We start from the raw sequence: 11,675 nt of genomic DNA on the forward strand, positions 1-11,675 counted from the left end.
ATAAGTCCCAAAATCTTGACGTTCACGATTACAACACACGAAACCGATCTGACTATCACTTGGTGAGGCATAATAGTAAAAAAACCAAGCTATACTGGTAGATTATTCTATGAAGGTTACCGCTCATGCTGAAAAGTATTGAAAATACCCAGACATTTAAAAACCAATTGAAAAAGTATTTAATTGATGCAGCTTTTAATAGCTTACAAAGAGTTCCTTTCAGATTGAACAAGCTTCAAAGAATTTAAATATGACGAGTAATAAGAATAGGGCTGTATTATCGACTGCTTATAATATGTTTACTTGACTATTCCATATGGATTGGTGATTTAGGTTACACTTTGACTGTTCTGTATTGTATGGAATTGAGTATTCTTAAGAATGACTTGTCTTATACTCCCTCCTGGAGTCTCCAAGACGAAATCTTAAAAAAAATAATTTGGAAATATACAGTGTATATCTAGGCATTTGAGACTCATGAGCTATATAGGCTATTTGTTATGTATCTGCCATACGCTAAATACATAAATAATTTCAAATACCACCGACTACTGGTCAAAATTTCAGTATTATTTAAAATTCTTTTCCAATTCAAAAATCAATTTATTTCTCAGAAGATAAAACATTATTACAAAACATTGTAACCAGAGCTGAAAAAACAAAGATTATTCAATAATACTGGAATGTGATCTCCAATGAGATTGTCATGTTCATTGAATTGCTTGGTTTCAATGGTATCCTTTCAAGTACCTACCTATTACTCAAATAAAATCAAATATTTTTTATTCCATAAAAAAATAGTGCAATACTGTACAATACTGACTAATATTGTAAGTATACTGGCCAAAATGTCAGTATTAATAAAACTATTGTATAATAGTGGAATGAAATCTCTGTTGATTCCAAAAGAAACAAATGAGCTACATGTTTCTAAAATAACAAAGTATTATTTAGTCAGTATAGATGCAATATTCGATTACACCTCGGTTTGTGTTAGCATTTATGTTGTATGGTGGAGATAATAATTCTTATATTTTTAGTTTCTGTTGTTTTTGTAAAAAAGGACTAAATTTCAGAGAAGTGGAATCATAACCTCATCTCGGACTTAATTTTATCTCAAATATTATCTAAATTTGGGAGAGGAATAGTACAAGGAGTATCCTTAGTTTTTCTCTCCCAATCAGTGCTTTCTTATGGAAAAATAAATAAATAAAATTGAAATTATTTTCTTGAGAAGAGTATACTATCACAAAACAGGGTGATATAAGTGATACAATACTATCATACTAAGTTTAAAGAAGGTAGTGAATATAGGTAGGTACCCTTTATGATAAAATTATAATGATGTCGGTCTCTCAGTATTTATCTCATCCATATTATATTATATTTATGAAGGGTTTTCCAAGGGTTGATAACAAGGATAAAGCATTAAGATGGGCATATAAGAATGATGTAGGTTACAGCTCTAGCAGATTGATGACCTTCTTATCTTATCTTTTTTCTCACTGAAAAAATGTACGACCTTTCTGATATTCTGATCCTTGAATTACCTCTTGATTGTTTTTTGTCACATAAAGTAAAAAGTAAATTGGTATGGCTTTTGTTGGTGGGGAGTCCCTTGCGGGAAGGTCCGGCCCACCGCCTGAATATATAATTTAAGCCGTCAATGGGCCTTACGACTGTCATACTTCAGCCGGGACCTACAGTTTAAAGTGTCCATCCGATAACACATATTTTGTTACATATTTTATTGTCGATGCATTTCCAATTTTCTCCTCCTATCCTACTGATTAATGTTTGATGGTCAAGTCTTTCCTCATCCAATTAGATTATCAATGTTAAAAAAAAAATCAGAAAATGCTTTCTACTACATGCAGAGAAGATACATTGCACTTCATTTATTGGATCAGCCATAACAAAATTAGAAAGATGGTGTATTTATTCTATCCAAATCCTCAAATTATCTCTACTTTGAGCTGTATCACTTATGTATGGTTTCAAGCATTTCAGAATCAGAAAAAATTACTGTATTCAATAATTCATTATATTTTATTTTATTATTTAGTCATCATTATCATCACCATCATCATCAGAGTTCTGCAGAGTTAGGGCAGGTCCAAATTTAATGTATTCAATAATTCATTATTTTACAGTCATAATCAGTGTTCTGCCCTGGGGAAATTAATTCATGATTATAGATGTATGTCCATACATGATTTCTCCTTTTCCATTTCTCTCTGTTCTGTGCTATTCTCTTCAGCATGAAGTTAGTATTGTCCCTCCTCCCTGACATCATTCACCATCTTCACTCTCCTCCGCCTCATCACCCTCTCACTCCCTCCCTCCACAACCGATATGCAATAATCTATTTCACTTCATATTTAATTCTAAAATCCACAGCTATATAATGATTCTTAAAAATAAAATCATATATCATACGGCTCCCAATATTAATTCTGCAAGAGGAAATAATGTGCTCCTTGAAATTTACATTTTTATTTTATCAATCACTCTGAAATTTAACAATCTTTGTCAATGAATTTCAAATGAGTCTCAAAAGACCAAATTATTATTGTCTTATGATCTATTAAGGTGATTTTTTAATCACTTTTACTATAGTGAGGTCCACGTTATAATGGCAGTGGAGAAAGATAGGAAATCAAAGTTGTCGTTACCTCTGTCTTGTCAATGCCTTCTATAGACGGTAGCTGATACAGGTATATTGATGTAATATTAACTGTTGATTCTCGTTTAAAATAATAAATTATATTTCATTAAGGAACAAATTATATTTTTGAATAATTTTAAATTGAATTTTCATAATCAAGATGAAATATTTTGTTAATTGATTATTAATTCTACATTGCTAGAAGACGATCTGGAAACAGAGCAAAGCGAAAAAGAGATAGCGCTATCCGCTTTGTTGAATGATAGACAAGGATAGCAATACCATTGCTAATCAAATACTGCCATTATAACGTAGACCTCACTATAATATGGTGGTGTGTTGGTTGTTCTGGCAACATTGTATAAACAAATCTCTTTGTAGAATTTCTATCTTTTCCCTTGCCAAATTACAACAAAGTTATACACAGTATTCGTTGTTATTGTTTCTTTTGAGTGGAAACATTAAAATTTGCGTTACCGTGCTTAAGTTGGAAGGTGACAAAATATTCACATTAATCCACAACAGAATTCACCTTTTTGAAACTCACACCTTTCACACATTGTTGATGTTTCTCTTACACAAAATATGATAAAATTTGCGAGCGTTTGAAGCTGACAAAATATCCACCTCAAACAAACAAAGCATCCAATAATCAGCAACAACCAAAATCAATTTATTCGCAGTTGCTGCCAAAATATCTTTCCCAGCGTCCACCAGAATCTCGTTTGTAAATATCAGGTTTTATGAGCGCAATCTATTCTTGCTGTTGAAATAGATCGTTTCAAGAAACTATTTTCATGGCTACTTCAGCATCCGCTGGTCTTCAACATCTTCAAGAGTAAATGTACCGTGGCGTCAATACACCCAACCGAAACGTGAAACAGATTTCTGTCTTCTTTCTCCTTCTTCAACATCATCATATAAGCTCTTTCTCTTCTTTAATCAAAACATTGAGCAATTCTCTGTCCTTCTCCCTTTCTTTTCCTGAGCATTGTAAGTCCCTTTTCTTTTTATTTAATCAACATGTGAAAGAACGTCGTTTTGTTTGTCTTCTTTCTTTCTCACTTTTAGATATCATAAGTCGTTCCCTCTTCTGCTGCTGTCATTTTTCTTTCCCTCTATAACTTTCCAGCTTTTCCCTTTCAATTTATTTTTCTTTTAGCTGCTTTCTTCCTTCTCTATTTCTAAAATATTTTAAAGTCTTTTTGTTTCTCATTTTTGGGTACTGGATGATTCTTATTTTATTTAAATAATACTATTAGCCCTATAAAGAAAAAGTTGACACATTTCAATTTATTTGTTCATTACCGGTATTGTAAAACCTTATTACATCTTTATGTATAAATAAAGTGTGTAAAATTGTATAAAAATCTCTACACGTGTAGAGAGGAAATGCAATATTTTATTCAAATTGTACTATCATTTGAAGAATTGATAGAAAGTACCGTATGGTATATGTGTTTTTCTGTAAAATGCTTAAGTTCTCATTCCAAGTAGGCATACCCCGGTACTCTATTTGTTTAGCAGTCTTCATAAATACAGTCCAAATTTTATGCAAATATTATCACTGATATATATATTTTATAACTAGAAGTTATATTTCATTCATAAATTCAAAATAAGGATGTTCAAATTCCTATTGATCAAATAATACTTTGTTATTGTATAGTGCGGTCCACGTTATAATGGCAGTGGATAAGGGAAAAAGAATAGCGATGCCGATTCTCTGCATTAATTAATTATATTTCTACACTGTCAAAAACATACTTGGCATCGTTGTGGACCTGGAAAAGGATAGTATCACCGGCTTTGTCGAATGACAGACAAGGATAGCGAAATCAAAGTTGATCAATTACTGTCATTATAACGTGGACCTTACTATAGGTACTATATGATAACTGCAAGTACAGAATATTTTCTGCACGAATTGAGGAATCATTGATCAAAACTATTGGAGTACCTAGGATGCAGTTTATCAACAAAGATGATAATATGGAGCATGACAGACATGTATAAGGTAATAAAATGTAAATGGAAAACTAAACAACAGTCTTAAAAATTCTTGTGGTGTACGGTGAAGGAATTTAAAAAGGTTTTCCCAAGAAATGAAAATTCCAAACATACTTTCAAATACCTCACCGGTACCATGAAATACTAATTAGTACGGTAATGTCCTGATGAGAATGTAAAGTATTTAATGCATTTCATTGTTGGGTGCACCATTTCATAGCCAATTTTTACGGGTTGTGCCCTTGACAGAAATAGACAGAATTTCAAGTAGTTCAGTACCGTACAGGATTTTCATTGTCGAAGAGTTGTGAGTTATTCGTTTAACCCACGCCGATTAATGTAATTATTACAATATAATCTACTAGTAGTTCTGTGAACAGTAGACCTCACGCAGTATTCTCATCCACAAGTACCTGATTGAAACTATAGACCTTATGGAAATACAGCAATAGGCTGGCTTCTCCACACTTCTGTGTAATCACTGGTCAGCTAATTTATGATGAATAAATGTTATAGTCTGATTTTTACTCTAATACTGGCGTATGAAGGAGTCTCCTTTTTCCTTTTATATTATCCTTGAAATGCAAAATTTCCAAAAACCTTGTATATACGTCGACGCGCAATTAAAAAAGGAACATACCTGTCAAATATTATGAAAATCTATTACCGTACCGCGTTTCGCCGTAAATGCGCAACATATAAACATTTAAACATTAAGAGAAATGCCAAACCGTCGACTTGAATCTTAGACCTCTTTTCGCTCGGTCAATTATTTTATCACAATAATATCATATCGAGATGGTAGTGCACTTTGTAGTAGGCCTACCCCAATCTTATAATATATTTTCTACAATTTTCAAAAGAAGTCAAGAAGGTAGTTTAGTACCGTAGGGCACTTGTAGTTTTCCTAGTAGTTTATGAAGTTTCCTCAATTCACTTCAATTATTTAATTCCAAGTGCGTACCCTATAATAAAAACTAGCTGGATATCTGAATGCGTTTATGATCTGGGACGGACTACTGCTGCACATTGTGATATCATTATCATTCCTTCTCACTACAACCCCGAGAAGGATAAGCGTAGAAGAAGAACAATACATTTGAAAAAGAATCTACAAATTTTGAATCAATCTACACATCCAAACCATCTCTGTGGAAATAACTAGACCGTTTTTGGAAATAAATTTTAATCACCGTATGAGATTTGACTAAAAAAGATGACATTTAGCAGGTAGTGTGCTTAGTCTAAAATAGCTCCAGTCTGAATCATTCAGCGGGCGATCATTACATGTTTCCTTCCATTTCGGTTCTGACTAATTTTAATGTGCTCTGGCTTTCAGCCAAATGAAGTAATCTATTAGCTTCATTCGATAGATTTTTACAACAGCTAATGGACACTGATGATAACTAGCAACTAGCAACCTTCAAACAATCCACCTCACTAGTAAACATCAAGTAACGCAGTCCGCGGTATATTAAAGCAGAGAGGACAGAAATAATATTTAAATACAAAGTGAACGTTTTATTAACATATTTCTTTACTTTATGATTGAAGTAAGAACCTATACGTTATTGAAGTGGAATCTTCTCCTAACTACCGTGACGCATCAGTGTAACATCACAGCAATATGGTCTCTGTCATTATAGGCCTACAACAAACTACCTATTCAAAGGTATTTTCCACTCGCCGAGGAACTATCACATGTCACAAAATCGATTATAATTTACTTTCATTGATTGTAATATTGTTTACCATAGGAATAAATCATACACTACCTATAAAATTTATTGAATTTTATGAGGAACTTGATTAAGTTGAAATAAATCAATTAACATTTCTCATATTTTCCTAAATATGCCGACCAATTTTCAATGAATTTGAGTTTATTCATAACTAGCAGGAAACCCGTGCTCCGCAATGGTCTTTTTTAAAACTTGACGAACTGAAAACTTGAAGAATTGAAAATAGGCCTATAACCATCCTCGGTAAATTAAGAATCTATATGCAAAATTTCAAGTTAATCAGTCCAGTAGTTCAGACGTGATGATGCGTCAAACATAATTTTCCTATCCCGTATGTGTATAAGCCAGTTCTTTCTAGATTATAATTATTTTCACTATTAGCTCTATAAATTTAGTTGATATTCATTATTCAGTTATATTGATTATTTGATAGAATTAGGCTACATGTGAAGTTCTAATATTATTTATTGATTTCATGGAGAACGGTACCGTACCTATAGTTTGATAGCTTCGATGCGAACACTGTTCATATCTTATTTTTTTCAATTTCAATTTTTTTTGTTCAAAAACTTGGTGTGGACGATTTAGAAGAATTTCATTTTGTTTAATATTCGAGTAGACAAAAACTAGATTAATTTATCAGAATAATTGATTATAATAAACTCAACTTAGACAATTCTTATTTATGATCATTCTTGAATCAATATTATTATAGATAGAGCAATGATTAGTGTAGAATCATATTATTATGGATTATTGATCTTCTTTTGTAGGTACCGTAATAATGATAATTGTGGAATATGGTTTCAAAATTCTGTTCTAATATATTTTTTGATAATCTTTGAATATCACAAATTACAAAAATTTATATTAAAATATTTATTGTAGATTGAATACAATACGCTGCTATTTTTCCACAACTTCACCCTCTTCAAACACTCTTGTTATTGCTACCTGTAATTATTAGCATGAGGTTATTATTTGCCTTCACTTATTCATCTTCATCCCCCTTCACCAAGTCTCTCTCTTCATTTGATTAACAATGAACCTATCAGGCTATTTTTGCAATATATAATTACTAAAGTGGCCAACTTGAATTTTAAACTACTGGAAGCTCTGTTCAAATTGTAAGTTAATCTTACTTTTTGAAGAGATTACATCATTTTATATGAATAAGCTAAAGCTAATCTAAAATCCATTCACTTGGAAATGCGATAAAGGAGATGCAAATCTTTATTGTATATATGTTGACCTCAATTGAATACACTCTTAAAATAGGCCTCTTTCTAGGCCCTTTAGCTAGGTAGATTAATTTTTTTAATATTAACCACCTACCTAACACCTTATTCTTTATGAGTGTAATACCAATAAATTATCTCTAAATTTATTAATAAATACGTATGATTATATTTTTCCATCAAATTTATTGTAGGCTCATTATTGAAACCCTACATAATATTATTCTTATTTAGTGTTCCAACTCACATTCATGATTGTTTTATATAATTTATTCACTGGCATGAAATGTACATTTTCACCTATTGATTGATCTGACAAAATCATTGCACTATGCATTTTACAAATAAACCATTATAATAATAATCACAATCAATGGATGTATAAGATTATGTTTGATGCATCCTAGATAATAAGTATATAATAATTTATTAATTTAGCCTAAGCAACTATTCAACTTTCCTATTCCGCCTATAATTTTTAGCTGTATAAGCTGATAATATGAAATAACTCCTATTAATCATTAACTATTACTATTATTCTTTCATGAGGCGAATATTTATTACTAGGCCTACTCTTATCTATGAATAAAATTATTGTCATATTATTGCAACTAGCACTACATTTCTGATTGTTAATATTCTATTAACTGGTATATAATGTGAATTTTATCTATTGCTTGATCTGATTAATTGTATTACTGGTACCTATTGATATTGATAAATTCTATATATTATTGTGGAAAATTAGTAATGTAGGTCCATGATTATTTGAAATTGTTGATTTATTGGTACACAGAATTCATTAAAATGATTGGGGAAGGACCAACAGGCACAGCCCAAAACGGTTCCTTCCCCGAATTTTGATTTATGCACTATATAGTCCAATATAGAATTGATATTATTTGAAACTTATTGATATTTATTTTAAAACTAGTAAGTGGATGAAGAACTGTACTCACCACACTTATGAACGTGCGTATACTATTGTCTAGGTTCGATCCCGTATGAAGAAAAAAAAATATCACTGACAGTCTATAGAGAGTGCCCACACAATCACTTGGAGTTTTCACTGTTGTCGCATGTTTGAGGGTGTTGCTTTGAGTAGTGTCTGTTAACGGCACACTGGGGACTTCGCTTCAACGGGCAAAGCCGTAGAAGGGGGGCGTCTTTAAGTAGTGCCGGTGGCAGCGCTGCGCCTTGGACAAAATCGGAACTACTGGCGGGGAAGGGAGGGCGCTCGGACAGCAGGTGTGCGCCCCTGGTCAACGACGAAAGTATTTTTGAACGCTCGTCCACTCTATGCACCTCCTCGCCTCGTCTAAGCCCACTCCTCCTCTATATGCTCCTCTCCTCGCGTCTAAGCTCAAGCGCTCTCCCGTGAAACACCGCCAGGGATCTCAACGAACCCACCCCGGTGTGAATGTCGAAGTCATGAAGTGAAAGTGGAAATTGTAGTGCAGTTCAATTCTGTTTCTGCCATAAAAGCTTTATTGATTCAACTAAACTCGTACAACAAAAAGGACACGTGAAAAACACTCAGTGACCCAAAAGTAACTCTGTAACCATCCATGAGGTTACAGCTGAAGCCTCATAATGAGTATGAGCCTAGAGAAACAATAGCGTAAGTAGATATCCCATGGTATAGGGAGTTTATGTCGTAACTTTTACTGTTATCTCAAGCCGATAGTCCACGTAGTTTTTTCCCTTGAAGCTGTGTGACACTGGTATTCTCTCATATTGTGCCGTTCATACACTCTCACCCAGCCAAAACAGTAAAAATCGACAGTAATCGGCTTGAGTTAACAGTAAAATTTGAGATATAAACTCATTATATATACCATGGGATATCTATTTACGCTATCGTTTCTCTATGGTATAAGTGACTTTTGGGCCACTCTGTAGATAGGGCTACTGTTATAAGTGAATTATAACTCTGTATAAGTGACTTCGAACCACTCTGTATATAGGGCTACTATATAGTATTTGAAGAAATAGTTCTTATAAATAGTATTGATTAAAATGGAAATAAATAAGGAGGTACAACTAAATTTTAAGGCTAATCATTTTTCAATAGCTTCATCTTTTACATGAATCTATCATAAATTTTATGCACTCTTTTCATTCTAATGTGTTGTTTCTCTCATTAATGAAAAAACAGTAAGAAGATTCAGTTATATTTGATGAAACTCTAAATCAGAACTTTGCAAAATTAGAATTAATAAAGGTTTAGATGAATAAATCATGGAGGCTATATATATTTAACTGGAATCTATTCATAGGTACTTTAAAAATAGAATATGCTAATAATATCGATATTGAGGAGTGGATAATTTTTATTTTTTCAATAATTTCAGTAGCCCTATAGAGAAAACAGGAAAGGCAATATATTATTCATTAATTTATCTATCACAAAAACATGACATTTTCTTTATTTCAAGAAGCCTATATTTTAAATGCATATAAAATCCAAGATTTTGTGTGACACTGATTTTGTAAACGTACAAAGATTAAAAATATTACCTATATGTCCTTATAGTACAAAGATTAAAAATATTACCTATATGTCCTTATAGTATTCAAAGATACGGTGCACATTATTTTATTAATTTGAAGATAAAAATTGTCAATAATTCAATTAAATGAAAGTCTCTCTTCTGAATTGGACAAATTAAATAAATTGTACTTCTATGTAGAATATACTATTATTCCAGCTTTATGTATTTTCTGGCAATAAATATGCATACTTTTTTATGAGCCTCTTGTGTCATTCCTAAAGTTAAGTGTTTGTTCAGAATGTACCGGTAATAAATGAATAAAATTATTAATAATATTCTAAGTAGCCTATATATTTAAGACATGTGCCAATAAGATCCAAGAAACTAAATTTGGTGAACCTTAAAAATATAGTATATGTATGCAGTATTCAAATATATATTATTCAATTTCCAAAAATTATATTAATATTATTTTTTATAGCATTTATTTTAGTTTTTAGACATGTGCCAATAATATCTAAGAAACTACACTTGGTGAACGTACAAAGATCAAAAATAGAATATATATGTCCGCAGTATTAAAATATCTATTATTGAATTTCCAAAAATTATATTAATATTATTTCTTGTAGCCTTTATTTTAGTTTTTAGACATCATGTGCCAATAAGATCCAATAAACTACACTTGGTGAACGTACAAAGATTAAAAATAATATATGTCTGCAGTGTTCAAACATTTATTGTTGAATTTCCGAAAAACTGAATCTTTAAGGAAGATTTTCTGTTAGGCCTACATACATAAATGTTAGTAGGATATTATTTGAAAATCATAAGCAACTGCATGTGTATTTTCAACTTGGAAGGCAAAATAATGACTAAGGGTTTGTTAGCAGTGATTGTGCTCCTGATAAGAAAAGCGCATCCCGATTAACTCTCGCACAAAGATAGTTCTAGAACGTGAAACAGAAATGTCTTGTTCGGCTAATTGGCATTCTAATAGAAGGAATAGCTACTGCCCAAGTAAAACTCAGCAAAAATAACGTCTTGCCGGCGTCGTATGGGACTTGAGAGGACTTAGCGGGACTTAATCGGGTGGCCAGACTTGAATTTTTGCCAGTGCTTAATTGAAGGAACGACCAGCCACTAGTCAAAACCAATTATGGCGCAAAATTTTCAAAAACGAATGCGACCCGGCCGCACCGCTCTTCCAATTATTTAATGATTATTATTTTGATAGATTTTGAGGTTGTTGAATTAATTTCATCCAGACCTGAAAAAGTTTTAATAGGTACTTTACAAAATCACTTCACTTATATGGGCTACTTTAATACAAAACATATACAAAACAATAATACAAATAATATAAAACAATATAAAAACTTGTAGTTTTATTGAAACATTTTAAAAACTTTAAAACATTTTAACGACTAGTTTCGACCATTGGCCATTAGTACTTTACAAATAAAGTATAAATGAACGAAATATCCTTATTACAATATCACAACATCTATTACAGCCGTAT

At 31.9% G+C, this 11,675-nt stretch overlaps 1 protein-coding gene across 1 annotated transcript in view; it reads right to left on the reverse strand.

The window, feature by feature from the left end:
- The window catches only part of LOC111046824 (calcium-transporting ATPase sarcoplasmic/endoplasmic reticulum type), a 104,089-nt gene extending 95,014 nt beyond the window's left edge, over positions 1-9,075 (reverse strand). Inside the window, 1 exon segment of the mRNA XM_039436398.1 lies at positions 8,618-9,075. The gene's annotated coding sequence lies outside the window, so the exon portion shown is untranslated.
- Between the last annotated feature and the right edge of the window lie 2,600 nt (positions 9,076-11,675).

This window comes from Nilaparvata lugens, chromosome 10, assembly GCF_014356525.2.
Source record: "Nilaparvata lugens isolate BPH chromosome 10, ASM1435652v1, whole genome shotgun sequence".
Lineage (NCBI taxonomy): Eukaryota > Metazoa > Arthropoda > Insecta > Hemiptera > Delphacidae > Nilaparvata > Nilaparvata lugens.